Genomic DNA, 21593 nt, shown 5'->3' with positions numbered 1-21593 from the left:
GTTGCAGGGATCAGCTGACACAGATCGCTGGCACAGGCTGGTTAGTTATTTAGTGGTTTCAGCTTAGTTTATTTGATCTAAAACTTCAGTCCACGTTCGCAGGGATCAGCTGACACAGATCGCTGGCACAGGCTGGTTAGTTATTTAATGGTTTCAGCTTAGTTTATTTGATCTAAAACTTCAGTCCACGTTCGCAGGGATCAGCTGACACAGATCGCTGGCACAGGCTGGTTGGTTATTTAATGGTTTCAGGTTAGTTTATTTGATCTAAGACTTCAGTGCACGTTCGCAAAAATCAGCTGAAACAGATCTCTGGCACAGGCTGGTTAGTTATTTAATGGTCTCAACTTAGTTTATTTTATCTAAAACTTCAGTGCACGGTTGCAGGGATCAGCTGACACAGATCGCTGGCACAGGCTGGTTAGTCATTTAATGGTTTCAGCTTAGTTTATCTAAAACTTCAGTGCACGGTTGCAGGAATCAGCTGACACAGATCGCTGGCACAGGCTGGTTAGTTATTTAATGGTTTCGGTTTGGTTTATTTTATCTAAAACTTCAGTGCACGGTTGCAGGGATCAGATGAAACAGATCGCTGGCACAGGCTGGCTAGTTATTTAATGGTTTCAGCTTAGTTTATCTAAAACTTCAGTGCACGGTTGCTGGGATCAGCTGACACAGATCGCTGGCACAGGCTGGTTAGTTATTTAAATGGTTTCAACTTAGTTTATCATAAAAAACTTCAGTGCACGGTTGCAGGAATCAGCTGAAACAGATCGCTGGCACAGGCTGGTTAGTTATTTAAATGGTTTCAGCTTAGTTTATTTGATCTAAAACTTCAGTGCACGGTTGCAGGGATCAGCTGACACAGATCGCTGGCACAGGCTGGTTAGTTATTTAATGGTTTCAGCTTAGTTTATTTGATCTAAAACTTCAGTGCACAGTTGCAGGGATCAGCTGACACAGATCGCTGTCACAGGCTGGTTAGTTATTTAAATGGTTTCAACTTAGTTTATCATGAAAAACTTCAGTGCACGGTTGCAGGAATCAGCTGAAACAGATCGCTGGCACAGGCTGGTTAGTTATTTAATGGTTTCAGCTTAGTTTATCTAAAACTTCAGTGCACGGTTGCAGGAATCAGCTGACACAGATCGTTGGCACAGGCTGGTTAGTTATTTAATGGTTTCAACTTAGTTTATCTAAAACTTCAGTGCACGGTTGCAGGAATCAGCTGACACAGATCGCTGGCACAGGCTGGTTAGTTATTTAATGGTTTCGGTTTGGTTTATTTGATCTAAAACTTCAGTGCACGGTTGCAGGGATCAGCTGACACAGATCGCTGGCACAGGCTGGTTAGTTATTTAATGGTTTCAGCTTAGTTTATCTAAAACTTCAGTGCACGGTTGCAGGGATCAGCTGACACAGATCGCTGGCACAGGCTGGTTAGTTATTTAATGGTTTCAACTTAGTTTATTTTATCTAAAACTTCAGTGCACGGTCGCAGTGATCAGCTGACACAGATCGCTGGTTAGTTATTTAATGGTTTCAGCTTTGTTTATTTGATCTAAAACTTCAGTGCACGATTGCAGGGATCAGCTGACACAGATCGCTGGCACAGGCTGGTTAGTTATTTAATGGTTTCAGCTTAGTTTATTTGATCTAAGACTTCAGTGCACGGTTGCAGGGATCAGCTGACACAGATCGCTGGTTAGTTATTTAATGGTTTCAGCTTTGTTTATTTGATCTAAAACTTCAGTCCACGTTCGCAGGGATCAGCTGACCCAGATCGCTGGCACAGGCTGGTTAGTTATTTAATGGTTTCAGCTTAGTTTATTTGATCTAAGACTTCAGTGCACGGTTGCAGGGATCAGCTGACACAGATCGCTGGCACAGGCTGGTTAGTTATTTAATGGTTTTAACTTAGTTTATTTGATCTAAAACTTCAGTGCACGGTTGCAGGGATCAGCTGACACAGATCGCTGTCACAGGCTGGTTAGTTATTTAATGGTTTCAGCTTAGTTTATTTGATCTAAGACGTAAGTGCACGGTTGCAGGGATCAGCTGACACAGATCGCTGGCACAGGCTGGTTAGTTATTTAATGGTTTCAGCTTAGTTTATTTGATCTAAAACTTCAGTGCACGGTTGCAGGGATCAGCTGACACAGATCGCTGTCACAGGCTGGTTAGTTATTTAATGGTTTCAGCTTAGTTTATTTGATCTAAGACGTAAGTGCACGGTTGCAGGGATCAGCTGACACAGATCGCTGGCACAGGCTGGTTAGTTATTTAATGGTTTCAACTTAGTTTATTTTATCTAAAACTTCAGTGCACGGTTGCAGGGATCAGCTGACACAGATCGCTGTCACAGGCTGGTTAGTTATTTAAATGGTTTCAACTTAGTTTATCATAAAAAACTTCAGTGCACGGTTGCAGGAATCAGCTGACACAGATCGTTGGCACAGGCTGGTTAGTTATTTAATGGTTTCAGCTTAGTTTATCTAAAACTTCAGTGCACGGTTGCAGGGATCAGCTGACACAGATCGTTGGCACAGGCTGGTTAGTTATTTAATGGTTTCAACTTAGTTTATCTAAAACTTCAGTGCACGGTTGCAGGAATCAGCTGACACAGATCGCTGGCACAGGCTGGTTAGTTATTTAATGGTTTCGGTTTGGTTTATTTTATCTAAAACTTCAGTGCACGGTTGCAGGGATCAGCTGACACAGATCGCTGGCACAGGCTGGTTAGTTATTTAATGGTTTCAGCTTAGTTTATCTAAAACTTCAGTGCACGGTTGCAGGGATCAGCTGACACAGATCGCTGGCACAGGCGGGTTAGTTATTTAATGGTTTCGGTTTGGTTTATTTTATCTAAAACTTCAGTGCACGGTTGCAGGGATCAGCTGACACAGATCGCTGGCACAGGCTGGTTAGTTATTTAATGGTTTCAGCTTAGTTTATCTAAAACTTCAGTGCACGGTTGCAGGGATCAGCTGACACAGATCCCTGGCACAGGCTGGTTAGTTATTTAATGGTTTTAACTTAGTTTATTTGATCTAAAAGTTCAGTGCACGATTGCAGGGATCAGCTGAAACAGATCGCTGGTACAGGCTGGTTAGTTATTTAATGGTTTCAGCCAAGTTTATCTAAAACTTCAGTGCGCGGTTGCAGGGATCAGCTGACACAGATCCCTTGCACAGGCTGGTTAGTTATTTAATGGTTTCAACTTAGTTTATTTGATCTAAAACTTCAGTGCACGGTTGCAGGGATCCGCTGACACAGATCGCTGGCACAGGCTGGTTAGTTATTTAAATGGTTTCAGGTTAGTTTATTTGATCTAAAACTTCAGTGCACGGTTGCAGGGATCAGCTGACACAGATCCCTTGCACAGGCTGGTTAGTTATTTAAATGGTTTCAGGTTAGTTTATTTGATCTAAAACTTCAGTGCACGGTTGCAGGGATCAGCTGACGCAGATCTCTGGCACAGGCTGGTTGGTTATTTAATGGTTTCAGCTTAGTTTATTTGATCTAAAACTTCAGTGCACGGTTGCAGGGATCAGCTGACACAGATCGCTGGCACAGGCTGGTTAGTTATTTAGTGGTTTCAGCTTAGTTTATTTGATCTAAAACTTCAGTCCACGTTCGCAGGGATCAGCTGACACAGATCGCTGGCACAGGCTGGTTAGTTATTTAATGGTTTCAGCTTAGTTTATTTGATCTAAAACTTCAGTCCACGTTCGCAGGGATCAGCTGACACAGATCGCTGGCACAGGCTGGTTGGTTATTTAATGGTTTCAGGTTAGTTTATTTGATCTAAGACTTCAGTGCACGTTCGCAAAAATCAGCTGAAACAGATCTCTGGCACAGGCTGGTTAGTTATTTAATGGTCTCAACTTAGTTTATTTTATCTAAAACTTCAGTGCACGGTTGCAGGGATCAGCTGACACAGATCGCTGGCACAGGCTGGTTAGTCATTTAATGGTTTCAGCTTAGTTTATCTAAAACTTCAGTGCACGGTTGCAGGAATCAGCTGACACAGATCGCTGGCACAGGCTGGTTAGTTATTTAATGGTTTCGGTTTGGTTTATTTTATCTAAAACTTCAGTGCACGGTTGCAGGGATCAGATGAAACAGATCGCTGGCACAGGCTGGCTAGTTATTTAATGGTTTCAGCTTAGTTTATCTAAAACTTCAGTGCACGGTTGCTGGGATCAGCTGACACAGATCGCTGGCACAGGCTGGTTAGTTATTTAAATGGTTTCAACTTAGTTTATTTGATCTAAAACTTCAGTGCACGGTTGCAGGGATCAGCTGACACAGATCGCTGGCACAGGCTGGTTAGTTATTTAATGGTTTCAGCTTAGTTTATTTGATCTAAAACTTCAGTGCACAGTTGCAGGGATCAGCTGACACAGATCGCTGTCACAGGCTGGTTAGTTATTTAAATGGTTTCAACTTAGTTTATCATGAAAAACTTCAGTGCACGGTTGCAGGAATCAGCTGAAACAGATCGCTGGCACAGGCTGGTTAGTTATTTAATGGTTTCAGCTTAGTTTATCTAAAACTTCAGTGCACGGTTGCAGGAATCAGCTGACACAGATCGTTGGCACAGGCTGGTTAGTTATTTAATGGTTTCAACTTAGTTTATCTAAAACTTCAGTGCACGGTTGCAGGAATCAGCTGACACAGATCGCTGGCACAGGCTGGTTAGTTATTTAATGGTTTCGGTTTGGTTTATTTGATCTAAAACTTCAGTGCACGGTTGCAGGGATCAGCTGACACAGATCGCTGGCACAGGCTGGTTAGTTATTTAATGGTTTCAGCTTAGTTTATCTAAAACTTCAGTGCACGGTTGCAGGGATCAGCTGACACAGATCGCTGGCACAGGCTGGTTAGTTATTTAATGGTTTCAACTTAGTTTATTTTATCTAAAACTTCAGTGCACGGTCGCAGTGATCAGCTGACACAGATCGCTGGTTAGTTATTTAATGGTTTCAGCTTTGTTTATTTGATCTAAAACTTCAGTGCACGGTTGCAGGGATCAGCTGACACAGATCGCTGGTTAGTTATTTAATGGTTTCAGCTTTGTTTATTTGATCTAAAACTTCAGTGCACGATTGCAGGGATCAGCTGACACAGATCGCTGGCACAGGCTGGTTAGTTATTTAATGGTTTCAGCTTAGTTTATCTAAAACTTCAGTGCACGGTTGCAGGGATCAGCTGACACAGATCGTTGGCACAGGCTGGTTAGTTATTTAATGGTTTCAACTTAGTTTATCTAAAACTTCAGTGCACGGTTGCAGGAATCAGATGAAACAGATCGCTGACACAGGCTGGCTAGTTATTTAATGGTTTCAGCTTAGTTTATCTAAAACTTCAGTGCACGGTTGCAGGGATCAGCTGACACAGATCCCTGGCACAGGCTGGCTAGTTATTTAATGGTTTCAGCTTAGTTTATCTAAAACTTCAGTGCACGGTTGCAGGAATCAGCTGACACAGATCGCTGGCACAGGCTGGTTAGTTATTTAATGGTTTCAGCCAAGTTTATCTAAAACTTCAGTGCACGGTTGCAGGGATCAGCTGACACAGATCGTTGGCACAGGCTGGTTAGTTATTTAATGGTTTCAGCTTAGTTTATCTAAAACTTCAGTGCACGATTGCAGGGATCAGCTGACACAGATCGCTGGCACAGGCTGGTTAGTTATTTAATGGTTTTAACTTAGTTTATTTGATCTAAAACTTCAGTGCACGGTTGCAGGGATCAGCTGACACAGATCCCTGGCACAGGCTGGCTAGTTATTTAAATGGTTTCAGCTTAGTTTATCTAAAACTTCAGTGCACGGTTGCAGGAATCAGCTGACACAGATCGCTGGCACAGGCTGGTTAGTTATTTAATGGTTTCGGTTTGGTTTATTTTATCTAAAACTTCAGTGCACGGTTGCAGGAGTCAGCTGACACAGATCGTTGGCACAGGCTGGTTAGTTATTTAATGGTTTCAACTTAGTTTATCTAAAACTTAAGTGCACGGTTGCAGGAATCAGCTGACACAGATCGCTGGCACAGGCTGGTTAGTTATTTAATGGTTTCAGCTTAGTTTATCTAAAACTTCAGTGCACGGTTGCAGGGATCAGCTGACACAGATCGTTGGCACAGGCTGGTTAGTTATTTAATGGTTTCAGCTTAGTTTATCTAAAACTTCAGTGCACGATTGCAGGGATCAGCTGACACAGATCGCTGGCACAGGCTGGTTAGTTATTTAATGGTTTTAACTTAGTTTATTTGATCTAAAACTTCAGTGCACGGTTGCAGGGATCAGCTGACACAGATCCCTGGCACAGGCTGGCTAGTTATTTAATGGTTTCAGCTTAGTTTATCTAAAACTTCAGTGCACGGTTGCAGGAATCAGCTGACACAGATCGCTGGCACAGGCTGGTTAGTTATTTAATGGTTTCGGTTTGGTTTATTTTATCTAAAACTTCAGTGCACGGTTGCAGGGATCAGCTGACACAGATCGCTGGCACAGGCTGGTTAGTTATTTAATGGTTTCAGCTTAGTTTATCTAAAACTTCAGTGCACGGTTGCAGGAATCAGCTGAAACAGATCGCTGGCACAGGCTGGTTAGTTATTTAATGGTTTCAGCTTAGTTTATCTAAAACTTCAGTGCACGGTTGCAGGAATCAGCTGACACAGATCGCTGGCACAGGCTGGTTAGTTATTTAATGGTTTCGGTTTGGTTTATTTTATCTAAAACTTCAGTGCACGGTTGCAGGGATCAGATGAAACAGATCGCTGGCACAGGCTGGCTAGTTATTTAATGGTTTCAGCTTAGTTTATCTAAAACTTCAGTGCACGGTTGCAGGAATCAGCTGACACAGATCGCTGGCACAGGCTGGTTAGTTATTTAATGGTTTCGGTTTGGTTTAGTTTATCTAAAACTTCAGTGCACGGTTGCAGGGATCAGCTGACACAGATCCCTGGCACAGGCTGGTTAGTTATTTAATGGTTTTAACTTAGTTTATTTGATCTAAAACTTCAGTGCACGGTTGCAGGGATCAGCTGACACAGATCGCTGTCACAGGCTGGTTAGTTATTTAATGGTTTCAGCTTAGTTTATTTGATCTAAAACTTCAGTGCACAGTTGCAGGGATCAGCTGACACAGATCGCTGTCACAGGCTGGTTAGTTATTTAAATGGTTTCAACTTAGTTTATCATGAAAAACTTCAGTGCACGGTTGCAGGAATCAGCTGAAACAGATCGCTGGCACAGGCTGGTTAGTTATTTAATGGTTTCAGCTTAGTTTATCTAAAACTTCAGTGCACGGTTGCAGGAATCAGCTGACACAGATCGTTGGCACAGGCTGGTTAGTTATTTAATGGTTTCAACTTAGTTTATCTAAAACTTCAGTGCACGGTTGCAGGAATCAGCTGACACAGATCGCTGGCACAGGCTGGTTAGTTATTTAATGGTTTCGGTTTGGTTTATTTGATCTAAAACTTCAGTGCACGGTTGCAGGGATCAGCTGACACAGATCGCTGGCACAGGCTGGTTAGTTATTTAATGGTTTCAGCTTAGTTTATCTAAAACTTCAGTGCACGGTTGCAGGGATCAGCTGACACAGATCGCTGGCACAGGCTGGTTAGTTATTTAATGGTTTCAACTTAGTTTATTTTATCTAAAACTTCAGTGCACGGTCGCAGTGATCAGCTGACACAGATCGCTGGTTAGTTATTTAATGGTTTCAGCTTTGTTTATTTGATCTAAAACTTCAGTGCACGATTGCAGGGATCAGCTGACACAGATCGCTGGCACAGGCTGGTTAGTTATTTAATGGTTTCAGCTTAGTTTATTTGATCTAAGACTTCAGTGCACGGTTGCAGGGATCAGCTGACACAGATCGCTGGTTAGTTATTTAATGGTTTCAGCTTTGTTTATTTGATCTAAAACTTCAGTCCACGTTCGCAGGGATCAGCTGACCCAGATCGCTGGCACAGGCTGGTTAGTTATTTAATGGTTTCAGCTTAGTTTATTTGATCTAAGACTTCAGTGCACGGTTGCAGGGATCAGCTGACACAGATCGCTGGCACAGGCTGGTTAGTTATTTAATGGTTTTAACTTAGTTTATTTGATCTAAAACTTCAGTGCACGGTTGCAGGGATCAGCTGACACAGATCGCTGTCACAGGCTGGTTAGTTATTTAATGGTTTCAGCTTAGTTTATTTGATCTAAGACGTAAGTGCACGGTTGCAGGGATCAGCTGACACAGATCGCTGGCACAGGCTGGTTAGTTATTTAATGGTTTCAGCTTAGTTTATTTGATCTAAAACTTCAGTGCACGGTTGCAGGGATCAGCTGACACAGATCGCTGTCACAGGCTGGTTAGTTATTTAATGGTTTCAGCTTAGTTTATTTGATCTAAGACGTAAGTGCACGGTTGCAGGGATCAGCTGACACAGATCGCTGGCACAGGCTGGTTAGTTATTTAATGGTTTCAACTTAGTTTATTTTATCTAAAACTTCAGTGCACGGTTGCAGGGATCAGCTGACACAGATCGCTGTCACAGGCTGGTTAGTTATTTAAATGGTTTCAACTTAGTTTATCATAAAAAACTTCAGTGCACGGTTGCAGGAATCAGCTGACACAGATCGTTGGCACAGGCTGGTTAGTTATTTAATGGTTTCAGCTTAGTTTATCTAAAACTTCAGTGCACGGTTGCAGGGATCAGCTGACACAGATCGTTGGCACAGGCTGGTTAGTTATTTAATGGTTTTAACTTAGTTTATTTGATCTAAAAGTTCAGTGCACGATTGCAGGGATCAGCTGAAACAGATCGCTGGTACAGGCTGGTTAGTTATTTAATGGTTTCAGCCAAGTTTATCTAAAACTTCAGTGCGCGGTTGCAGGGATCAGCTGACACAGATCCCTTGCACAGGCTGGTTAGTTATTTAATGGTTTCAACTTAGTTTATTTGATCTAAAACTTCAGTGCACGGTTGCAGGGATCCGCTGACACAGATCGCTGGCACAGGCTGGTTAGTTATTTAAATGGTTTCAGGTTAGTTTATTTGATCTAAAACTTCAGTGCACGGTTGCAGGGATCAGCTGACGCAGATCTCTGGCACAGGCTGGTTGGTTATTTAATGGTTTCAGCTTAGTTTATTTGATCTAAAACTTCAGTGCACGGTTGCAGGGATCACCTGACACAGATCGCTGGCACAGGCTGGTTAGTTATTTAGTGGTTTCAGCTTAGTTTATTTGATCTAAAACTTCAGTCCACGTTCGCAGGGATCAGCTGACACAGATCGCTGGCACAGGCTGGTTGGTTATTTAATGGTTTCAGGTTAGTTTATTTGATCTAAGACTTCAGTGCACGTTCGCAAAAATCAGCTGAAACAGATCTCTGGCACAGGCTGGTTAGTTATTTAATGGTCTCAACTTAGTTTATTTTATCTAAAACTTCAGTGCACGGTTGCAGGGATCAGCTGACACAGATCGCTGGCACAGGCTGGTTAGTCATTTAATGGTTTCAGCTTAGTTTATCTAAAACTTCAGTGCACGGTTGCAGGAATCAGCTGACACAGATCGCTGGCACAGGCTGGTTAGTTATTTAATGGTTTCGGTTTGGTTTATTTTATCTAAAACTTCAGTGCACGGTTGCAGGGATCAGATGAAACAGATCGCTGGCACAGGCTGGCTAGTTATTTAATGGTTTCAGCTTAGTTTATCTAAAACTTCAGTGCACGGTTGCTGGGATCAGCTGACACAGATCGCTGGCACAGGCTGGTTAGTTATTTAAATGGTTTCAACTTAGTTTATCATAAAAAACTTCAGTGCACGGTTGCAGGAATCAGCTGAAACAGATCGCTGGCACAGGCTGGTTAGTTATTTAAATGGTTTCAGCTTAGTTTATTTGATCTAAAACTTCAGTGCACGGTTGCAGGGATCAGCTGACACAGATCGCTGGCACAGGCTGGTTAGTTATTTAATGGTTTCAGCTTAGTTTATTTGATCTAAAACTTCAGTGCACAGTTGCAGGGATCAGCTGACACAGATCGCTGTCACAGGCTGGTTAGTTATTTAAATGGTTTCAACTTAGTTTATCATGAAAAACTTCAGTGCACGGTTGCAGGAATCAGCTGAAACAGATCGCTGGCACAGGCTGGTTAGTTATTTAATGGTTTCAGCTTAGTTTATCTAAAACTTCAGTGCACGGTTGCAGGAATCAGCTGACACAGATCGTTGGCACAGGCTGGTTAGTTATTTAATGGTTTCAACTTAGTTTATCTAAAACTTCAGTGCACGGTTGCAGGAATCAGCTGACACAGATCGCTGGCACAGGCTGGTTAGTTATTTAATGGTTTCGGTTTGGTTTATTTGATCTAAAACTTCAGTGCACGGTTGCAGGGATCAGCTGACACAGATCGCTGGCACAGGCTGGTTAGTTATTTAATGGTTTCAGCTTAGTTTATCTAAAACTTCAGTGCACGGTTGCAGGGATCAGCTGACACAGATCGCTGGCACAGGCTGGTTAGTTATTTAATGGTTTCAACTTAGTTTATTTTATCTAAAACTTCAGTGCACGGTCGCAGTGATCAGCTGACACAGATCGCTGGTTAGTTATTTAATGGTTTCAGCTTTGTTTATTTGATCTAAAACTTCAGTGCACGATTGCAGGGATCAGATGAAACAGATCGCTGGCACAGGCTGGCTAGTTATTTAATGGTTTCAGCTTAGTTTATCTAAAACTTCAGTGCACGGTTGCAGGGATCAGCTGACACAGATCCCTGGCACAGGCTGGTTAGTTATTTAATGGTTTTAACTTAGTTTATTTGATCTAAAACTTCAGTGCACGGTTGCTGGGATCAGCTGACACAGATCGCTGTCACAGGCTGGTTAGTTATTTAAATGGTTTCAACTTAGTTGATCATAAAAAACTTCAGTGCACGGTTGCAGGAATCAGCTGAAACAGATCGCTGGCACAGGCTAGTTAGTTATTTAATGGTTTCAGCTTAGTTGATCATAAAAAACTTCAGTGCACGGTTGCAGGAATCAGCTGAAACAGATCGCTGGCACAGCCTGGTTGGTTATTTAATGGTTTCAGCTTAGTTTATTTGATCTAAGACGTAAGTGCACGGTTGCAGGGATCAGCTGACACAGATCGCTGGCACAGGCTGGTTAGTTATTTAATGGTTTCAGCTTAGTTTATTTGATCTAAAACTTCAGTGCACGGTTGCAGGGATCAGCTGACACAGATCGCTGGCACAGGCTGGTTAGTTATTTAATGGTTTCAGCTTAGTTTATTTGATCTAAGACGTAAGTGCACGGTTGCAGGGATCAGCTGACAGAGATCGCTGGCACAGGCTGGTTAGTTATTTAATGGTTTCAACTTAGTTTATTTTATCTAAAACTTCAGTGCACGGTTGCAGGGATCAGCTGACACAGATCGCTGTCACAGGCTGGTTAGTTATTTAAATGGTTTCAACTTAGTTGATCATAAAAAACTTCAGTGCACGGTTGCAGGAATCAGCTGAAACAGATCGCTGGCACAGCCTGTTTGGTTATTTAATGGTTTCAGCTTAGTTTATTTGATCTAAGACGTAAGTGCACGGTTGCAGGGATCAGCTGACACAGATCGCTGGCACAGGCTGGTTAGTTATTTAATGGTTTCAGCTTAGTTTATTTGATCTAAAACTTCAGTGCACGGTTGCAGCGATCAGCTGACACAGATCGCTGGCACAGGCTGGTTAGTTATTTAATGGTTTCAACTTAGTTTATTTTATCTAAAACTTCAGTGCACGGTTGCAGGGATCAGCTGACACAGATCGCTGTCACAGGCTGGTTAGTTATTTAAATGGTTTCAACTTAGTTTATCATAAAAAACTTCAGTGCACGGTTGCAGGAGTCAGCTGACACAGATCGTTGGCACAGGCTGGTTAGTTATTTAATGGTTTCAACTTAGTTTATCTAAAACTTAAGTGCACGGTTGCAGGAATCAGCTGACACAGATCGCTGGCACAGGCTGGTTAGTTATTTAATGGTTTCAGCTTAGTTTATCTAAAACTTCAGTGCACGATTGCAGGGATCAGCTGACACAGATCGCTGGCACAGGCTGGTTAGTTATTTAATGGTTTTAACTTAGTTTATTTGATCTAAAACTTCAGTGCACGGTTGCAGGGATCAGCTGACACAGATCGCTGTCACAGGCTGGTTAGTTATTTAAATGGTTTCAACTTAGTTGATCATAAAAAACTTCAGTGCACGGTTGCAGGGATCAGCTGACAGAGATCCCTGGCACAGGCTGGTTAGTTATTTAATGGTTTCAACTTAGTTTATTTTATCTAAAACTTCAGTGCACGGTTGCAGGGATCAGCTGACACAGATCGCTGTCACAGGCTGGTTAGTTATTTAAATGGTTTCAACTTAGTTTATCATAAAAAACTTCAGTGCACGGTTGCAGGAATCAGCTGACACAGATCGTTGGCACAGGCTGGTTAGTTATTTAATGGTTTCAACTTAGTTTATCTAAAACTTCAGTGCACGGTTGCAGGAATCAGCTGACACAGATCGCTGGCACAGGCTGGTTAGTTATTTAATGGTTTCAGCTTAGTTTATCTAAAACTTCAGTGCACGGTTGCAGGGATCAGCTGACACAGATCGTTGGCACAGGCTGGTTAGTTATTTAATGGTTTCAACTTAGTTTATCTAAAACTTCAGTGCACGGTTGCAGGAATCAGCTGACACAGATCGCTGGCACAGGCTGGTTAGTTATTTAATGGTTTCGGTTTGGTTTATTTTATCTAAAACTTCAGTGCACGGTTGCAGGGATCAGATGAAACAGATCGCTGGCACAGGCTGGCTAGTTATTTAATGGTTTCAGCTTAGTTTATCTAAAACTTCAGTGTACGGTTGCAGGGATCAGCTGACACAGATCCCTGGCACAGGCTGGTTAGTTATTTAATGGTTTTAACTTAGTTTATTTGATCTAAAACTTCAGTGCACGGTTGCAGGGATCAGCTGACACAGATCGCTGTCACAGGCTGGTTAGTTATTTAAATGGTTTCAACTTAGTTGATCATAAAAAACTTCAGTGCACGGTTGCAGGAATCAGCTGAAACAGATCGCTGGCACAGGCTGGTTAGTTATTTAATGGTTTCGGTTTGGTTTATTTTATCTAAAACTTCAGTGCACGGTTGCAGGGATCAGATGAAACAGATCGCTGGCACAGGCTGGCTAGTTATTTAATGGTTTCAGCTTAGTTTATCTAAAACTTCAGTGCACGGTTGCAGGAATCAGCTGACACAGATCGCTGGCACAGGCTGGTTAGTTATTTAATGGTTTCGGTTTGGTTTATTTTATCTAAAACTTCAGTGCACGGTTGCAGGGATCAGATGAAACAGATCGCTGGCACAGGCTGGCTAGTTATTTAATGGTTTCAGCTTAGTTTATCTAAAACTTCAGTGTACGGTTGCAGGGATCAGCTGACACAGATCCCTGGCACAGGCTGGTTAGTTATTTAATGGTTTTAACTTAGTTTATTTGATCTAAAACTTCAGTGCACGGTTGCAGGGATCAGCTGACACAGATCGCTGTCACAGGCTGGTTAGTTATTTAATGGTTTCAGCTTAGTTTATTTGATCTAAGACGTAAGTGCACGGTTGCAGGGATCAGCTGACACAGATCGCTGGCACAGGCTGGTTAGTTATTTAATGGTTTCAGCTTAGTTTATTTGATCTAAAACTTCAGTGCACGGTTGCAGGGATCAGCTGACACAGATCGCTGTCACAGGCTGGTTAGTTATTTAATGGTTTCAGCTTAGTTTATTTGATCTAAGACGTAAGTGCACGGTTGCAGGGATCAGCTGACACAGATCGCTGGCACAGGCTGGTTAGTTATTTAATGGTTTCAACTTAGTTTATTTTATCTAAAACTTCAGTGCACGGTTGCAGGGATCAGCTGACACAGATCGCTGTCACAGGCTGGTTAGTTATTTAAATGGTTTCAACTTAGTTTATCATAAAAAACTTCAGTGCACGGTTGCAGGAATCAGCTGACACAGATCGTTGGCACAGGCTGGTTAGTTATTTAATGGTTTCAGCTTAGTTTATCTAAAACTTCAGTGCACGGTTGCAGGGATCAGCTGACACAGATCGTTGGCACAGGCTGGTTAGTTATTTAATGGTTTCAACTTAGTTTATCTAAAACTTCAGTGCACGGTTGCAGGAATCAGCTGACACAGATCGCTGGCACAGGCTGGTTAGTTATTTAATGGTTTCGGTTTGGTTTATTTTATCTAAAACTTCAGTGCACGGTTGCAGGGATCAGCTGACACAGATCGCTGGCACAGGCTGGTTAGTTATTTAATGGTTTCAGCTTAGTTTATCTAAAACTTCAGTGCACGGTTGCAGGGATCAGCTGACACAGATCGCTGGCACAGGCGGGTTAGTTATTTAATGGTTTCGGTTTGGTTTATTTTATCTAAAACTTCAGTGCACGGTTGCAGGGATCAGCTGACACAGATCGCTGGCACAGGCTGGTTAGTTATTTAATGGTTTCAGCTTAGTTTATCTAAAACTTCAGTGCACGGTTGCAGGGATCAGCTGACACAGATCCCTGGCACAGGCTGGTTAGTTATTTAATGGTTTTAACTTAGTTTATTTGATCTAAAAGTTCAGTGCACGATTGCAGGGATCAGCTGAAACAGATCGCTGGTACAGGCTGGTTAGTTATTTAATGGTTTCAGCCAAGTTTATCTAAAACTTCAGTGCGCGGTTGCAGGGATCAGCTGACACAGATCCCTTGCACAGGCTGGTTAGTTATTTAATGGTTTCAACTTAGTTTATTTGATCTAAAACTTCAGTGCACGGTTGCAGGGATCCGCTGACACAGATCGCTGGCACAGGCTGGTTAGTTATTTAAATGGTTTCAGGTTAGTTTATTTGATCTAAAACTTCAGTGCACGGTTGCAGGGATCAGCTGACACAGATCCCTTGCACAGGCTGGTTAGTTATTTAAATGGTTTCAGGTTAGTTTATTTGATCTAAAACTTCAGTGCACGGTTGCAGGGATCAGCTGACGCAGATCTCTGGCACAGGCTGGTTAGTTATTTAATGGTTTCAGCTTAGTTTATTTGATCTAAAACTTCAGTGCACGGTTGCAGGGATCAGCTGACACAGATCGCTGGCACAGGCTGGTTAGTTATTTAGTGGTTTCAGCTTAGTTTATTTGATCTAAAACTTCAGTCCACGTTCGCAGGGATCAGCTGACACAGATCGCTGGCACAGGCTGGTTAGTTATTTAATGGTTTCAGCTTAGTTTATTTGATCTAAAACTTCAGTCCACGTTCGCAGGGATCAGCTGACACAGATCGCTGGCACAGGCTGGTTGGTTATTTAATGGTTTCAGGTTAGTTTATTTGATCTAAGACTTCAGTGCACGTTCGCAAAAATCAGCTGAAACAGATCTCTGGCACAGGCTGGTTAGTTATTTAATGGTCTCAACTTAGTTTATTTTATCTAAAACTTCAGTGCACGGTTGCAGGGATCAGCTGACACAGATCGCTGGCACAGGCTGGTTAGTCATTTAATGGTTTCAGCTTAGTTTATCTAAAACTTCAGTGCACGGTTGCAGGAATCAGCTGACACAGATCGCTGGCACAGGCTGGTTAGTTATTTAATGGTTTCGGTTTGGTTTATTTTATCTAAAACTTCAGTGCACGGTTGCAGGGATCAGATGAAACAGATCGCTGGCACAGGCTGGCTAGTTATTTAATGGTTTCAGCTTAGTTTATCTAAAACTTCAGTGCACGGTTGCTGGGATCAGCTGACACAGATCGCTGGCACAGGCTGGTTAGTTATTTAAATGGTTTCAACTTAGTTTATCATAAAAAACTTCAGTGCACGGTTGCAGGAATCAGCTGAAACAGATCGCTGGCACAGGCTGGTTAGTTATTTAAATGGTTTCAGCTTAGTTTATTTGATCTAAAACTTCAGTGCACGGTTGCAGGGATCAGCTGACACAGATCGCTGGCACAGGCTGGTTAGTTATTTAATGGTTTCAGCTTAGTTTATTTGATCTAAAACTTCAGTGCACAGTTGCAGGGATCAGCTGACACAGATCGCTGTCACAGGCTGGTTAGTTATTTAAATGGTTTCAACTTAGTTTATCATGAAAAACTTCAGTGCACGGTTGCAGGAATCAGCTGAAACAGATCGCTGGCACAGGCTGGTTAGTTATTTAATGGTTTCAGCTTAGTTTATCTAAAACTTCAGTGCACGGTTGCAGGAATCAGCTGACACAGATCGTTGGCACAGGCTGGTTAGTTATTTAATGGTTTCAACTTAGTTTATCTAAAACTTCAGTGCACGGTTGCAGGAATCAGCTGACACAGATCGCTGGCACAGGCTGGTTAGTTATTTAATGGTTTCGGTTTGGTTTATTTGATCTAAAACTTCAGTGCACGGTTGCAGGGATCAGCTGACACAGATCGCTGGCACAGGCTGGTTAGTTATTTAATGGTTTCAGCTTAGTTTATCTAAAACTTCAGTGCACGGTTGCAGGGATCAGCTGACACAGATCGCTGGCACAGGCTGGTTAGTTATTTAATGGTTTCAACTTAGTTTATTTTATCTAAAACTTCAGTGCACGGTCGCAGTGATCAGCTGACACAGATCGCTGGTTAGTTATTTAATGGTTTCAGCTTTGTTTATTTGATCTAAAACTTCAGTGCACGATTGCAGGGATCAGCTGACACAGATCGCTGGCACAGGCTGGTTAGTTATTTAATGGTTTCAGCTTAGTTTATTTGATCTAAGACTTCAGTGCACGGTTGCAGGGATCAGCTGACACAGATCGCTGGTTAGTTATTTAATGGTTTCAGCTTTGTTTATTTGATCTAAAACTTCAGTCCACGTTCGCAGGGATCAGCTGACCCAGATCGCTGGCACAGGCTGGTTAGTTATTTAATGGTTTCAGCTTAGTTTATTTGATCTAAGACTTCAGTGCACGGTTGCAGGGATCAGCTGACACAGATCGCTGGCACAGGCTGGTTAGTTATTTAATGGTTTTAACTTAGTTTATTTGATCTAAAACTTCAGTGCACGGTTGCAGGGATCAGCTGACACAGATCGCTGTCACAGGCTGGTTAGTTATTTAATGGTTTCAGCTTAGTTTATTTGATCTAAGACGTAAGTGCACGGTTGCAGGGATCAGCTGACACAGATCGCTGGCACAGGCTGGTTAGTTATTTAATGGTTTCAGCTTAGTTTATTTGATCTAAAACTTCAGTGCACGGTTGCAGGGATCAGCTGACACAGATCGCTGTCACAGGCTGGTTAGTTATTTAATGGTTTCAGCTTAGTTTATTTGATCTAAGACGTAAGTGCACGGTTGCAGGGATCAGCTGACACAGATCGCTGGCACAGGCTGGTTAGTTATTTAATGGTTTCAACTTAGTTTATTTTATCTAAAACTTCAGTGCACGGTTGCAGGGATCAGCTGACACAGATCGCTGTCACAGGCTGGTTAGTTATTTAAATGGTTTCAACTTAGTTTATCATAAAAAACTTCAGTGCACGGTTGCAGGAATCAGCTGACACAGATCGTTGGCACAGGCTGGTTAGTTATTTAATGGTTTCAGCTTAGTTTATCTAAAACTTCAGTGCACGGTTGCAGGGATCAGCTGACACAGATCGTTGGCACAGGCTGGTTAGTTATTTAATGGTTTCAACTTAGTTTATCTAAAACTTCAGTGCACGGTTGCAGGAATCAGCTGACACAGATCGCTGGCACAGGCTGGTTAGTTATTTAATGGTTTCGGTTTGGTTTATTTTATCTAAAACTTCAGTGCACGGTTGCAGGGATCAGCTGACACAGATCGCTGGCACAGGCTGGTTAGTTATTTAATGGTTTCAGCTTAGTTTATCTAAAACTTCAGTGCACGGTTGCAGGGATCAGCTGACACAGATCGCTGGCACAGGCGGGTTAGTTATTTAATGGTTTCGGTTTGGTTTATTTTATCTAAAACTTCAGTGCACGGTTGCAGGGATCAGCTGACACAGATCGCTGGCACAGGCTGGTTAGTTATTTAATGGTTTCAGCTTAGTTTATCTAAAACTTCAGTGCACGGTTGCAGGGATCAGCTGACACAGATCCCTGGCACAGGCTGGTTAGTTATTTAATGGTTTTAACTTAGTTTATTTGATCTAAAAGTTCAGTGCACGATTGCAGGGATCAGCTGAAACAGATCGCTGGTACAGGCTGGTTAGTTATTTAATGGTTTCAGCCAAGTTTATCTAAAACTTCAGTGCGCGGTTGCAGGGATCAGCTGACACAGATCCCTTGCACAGGCTGGTTAGTTATTTAATGGTTTCAACTTAGTTTATTTGATCTAAAACTTCAGTGCACGGTTGCAGGGATCCGCTGACACAGATCGCTGGCACAGGCTGGTTAGTTATTTAAATGGTTTCAGGTTAGTTTATTTGATCTAAAACTTCAGTGCACGGTTGCAGGGATCAGCTGACACAGATCCCTTGCACAGGCTGGTTAGTTATTTAAATGGTTTCAGGTTAGTTTATTTGATCTAAAACTTCAGTGCACGGTTGCAGGGATCAGCTGACGCAGATCTCTGGCACAGGCTGGTTGGTTATTTAATGGTTTCAGCTTAGTTTATTTGATCTAAAACTTCAGTGCACGGTTGCAGGGATCAGCTGACACAGATCGCTGGCACAGGCTGGTTAGTTATTTAGTGGTTTCAGCTTAGTTTATTTGATCTAAAACTTCAGTCCACGTTCGCAGGGATCAGCTGACACAGATCGCTGGCACAGGCTGGTTAGTTATTTAATGGTTTCAGCTTAGTTTATTTGATCTAAAACTTCAGTCCACGTTCGCAGGGATCAGCTGACACAGATCGCTGGCACAGGCTGGTTGGTTATTTAATGGTTTCAGGTTAGTTTATTTGATCTAAGACTTCAGTGCACGTTCGCAAAAATCAGCTGAAACAGATCTCTGGCACAGGCTGGTTAGTTATTTAATGGTCTCAACTTAGTTTATTTTATCTAAAACTTCAGTGCACGGTTGCAGGGATCAGCTGACACAGATCGCTGGCACAGGCTGGTTAGTCATTTAATGGTTTCAGCTTAGTTTATCTAAAACTTCAGTGCACGGTTGCAGGAATCAGCTGACACAGATCGCTGGCACAGGCTGGTTAGTTATTTAATGGTTTCGGTTTGGTTTATTTTATCTAAAACTTCAGTGCACGGTTGCAGGGATCAGATGAAACAGATCGCTGGCACAGGCTGGCTAGTTATTTAATGGTTTCAGCTTAGTTTATCTAAAACTTCAGTGCACGGTTGCTGGGATCAGCTGACACAGATCGCTGGCACAGGCTGGTTAGTTATTTAAATGGTTTCAACTTAGTTTATTTGATCTAAAACTTCAGTGCACGGTTGCAGGGATCAGCTGACACAGATCGCTGGCACAGGCTGGTTAGTTATTTAATGGTTTCAGCTTAGTTTATTTGATCTAAAACTTCAGTGCACAGTTGCAGGGATCAGCTGACACAGATCGCTGTCACAGGCTGGTTAGTTATTTAAATGGTTTCAACTTAGTTTATCATGAAAAACTTCAGTGCACGGTTGCAGGAATCAGCTGAAACAGATCGCTGGCACAGGCTGGTTAGTTATTTAATGGTTTCAGCTTAGTTTATCTAAAACTTCAGTGCACGGTTGCAGGAATCAGCTGACACAGATCGTTGGCACAGGCTGGTTAGTTATTTAATGGTTTCAACTTAGTTTATCTAAAACTTCAGTGCACGGTTGCAGGAATCAGCTGACACAGATCGCTGGCACAGGCTGGTTAGTTATTTAATGGTTTCGGTTTGGTTTATTTGATCTAAAACTTCAGTGCACGGTTGCAGGGATCAGCTGACACAGATCGCTGGCACAGGCTGGTTAGTTATTTAATGGTTTCAGCTTAGTTTATCTAAAACTTCAGTGCACGGTTGCAGGGATCAGCTGACACAGATCGCTGGCACAGGCTGGTTAGTTATTTAATGGTTTCAACTTAGTTTATTTTATCTAAAACTTCAGTGCACGGTCGCAGTGATCAGCTGACACAGATCGCTGGTTAGTTATTTAATGGTTTCAGCTTTGTTTATTTGATCTAAAACTTCAGTGCACGGTTGCAGGGATCAGCTGACACAGATCGCTGGTTAGTTATTTAATGGTTTCAGCTTTGTTTATTTGATCTAAAACTTCAGTGCACGATTGCAGGGATCAGCTGACACAGATCGCTGGCACAGGCTGGTTAGTTATTTAATGGTTTCAGCTTAGTTTATCTAAAACTTCAGTGCACGGTTGCAGGGATCAGCTGACACAGATCGTTGGCACAGGCTGGTTAGTTATTTAATGGTTTCAACTTAGTTTATCTAAAACTTCAGTGCACGGTTGCAGGAATCAGATGAAACAGATCGCTGACACAGGCTGGCTAGTTATTTAATGGTTTCAGCTTAGTTTATCTAAAACTTCAGTGCACGGTTGCAGGGATCAGCTGACACAGATCCCTGGCACAGGCTGGCTAGTTATTTAATGGTTTCAGCTTAGTTTATCTAAAACTTCAGTGCACGGTTGCAGGAATCAGCTGACACAGATCGCTGGCACAGGCTGGTTAGTTATTTAATGGTTTCAGCCAAGTTTATCTAAAACTTCAGTGCACGGTTGCAGGGATCAGCTGACACAGATCGTTGGCACAGGCTGGTTAGTTATTTAATGGTTTCAGCTTAGTTTATCTAAAACTTCAGTGCACGATTGCAGGGATCAGCTGACACAGATCGCTGGCACAGGCTGGTTAGTTATTTAATGGTTTTAACTTAGTTTATTTGATCTAAAACTTCAGTGCACGGTTGCAGGGATCAGCTGACACAGATCCCTGGCACAGGCTGGCTAGTTATTTAAATGGTTTCAGCTTAGTTTATCTAAAACTTCAGTGCACGGTTGCAGGAATCAGCTGACACAGATCGCTGGCACAGGCTGGTTAGTTATTTAATGGTTTCGGTTTGGTTTATTTTATCTAAAACTTCAGTGCACGGTTGCAGGAGTCAGCTGACACAGATCGTTGGCACAGGCTGGTTAGTTATTTAATGGTTTCAACTTAGTTTATCTAAAACTTAAGTGCACGGTTGCAGGAATCAGCTGACACAGATCGCTGGCACAGGCTGGTTAGTTATTTAATGGTTTCAGCTTAGTTTATCTAAAACTTCAGTGCACGGTTGCAGGGATCAGCTGACACAGATCGTTGGCACAGGCTGGTTAGTTATTTAATGGTTTCAGCTTAGTTTATCTAAAACTTCAGTGCACGATTGCAGGGATCAGCTGACACAGATCGCTGGCACAGGCTGGTTAGTTATTTAATGGTTTTAACTTAGTTTATTTGATCTAAAACTTCAGTGCACGGTTGCAGGGATCAGCTGACACAGATCCCTGGCACAGGCTGGCTAGTTATTTAATGGTTTCAGCTTAGTTTATCTAAAACTTCAGTGCACGGTTGCAGGAATCAGCTGACACAGATCGCTGGCACAGGCTGGTTAGTTATTTAATGGTTTCGGTTT

This window comes from Maylandia zebra, linkage group LG3 (assembly GCF_041146795.1).
Source record: "Maylandia zebra isolate NMK-2024a linkage group LG3, Mzebra_GT3a, whole genome shotgun sequence".
Lineage (NCBI taxonomy): Eukaryota > Metazoa > Chordata > Actinopteri > Cichliformes > Cichlidae > Maylandia > Maylandia zebra.
This window is presented reverse-complemented; position numbering follows the sequence as displayed.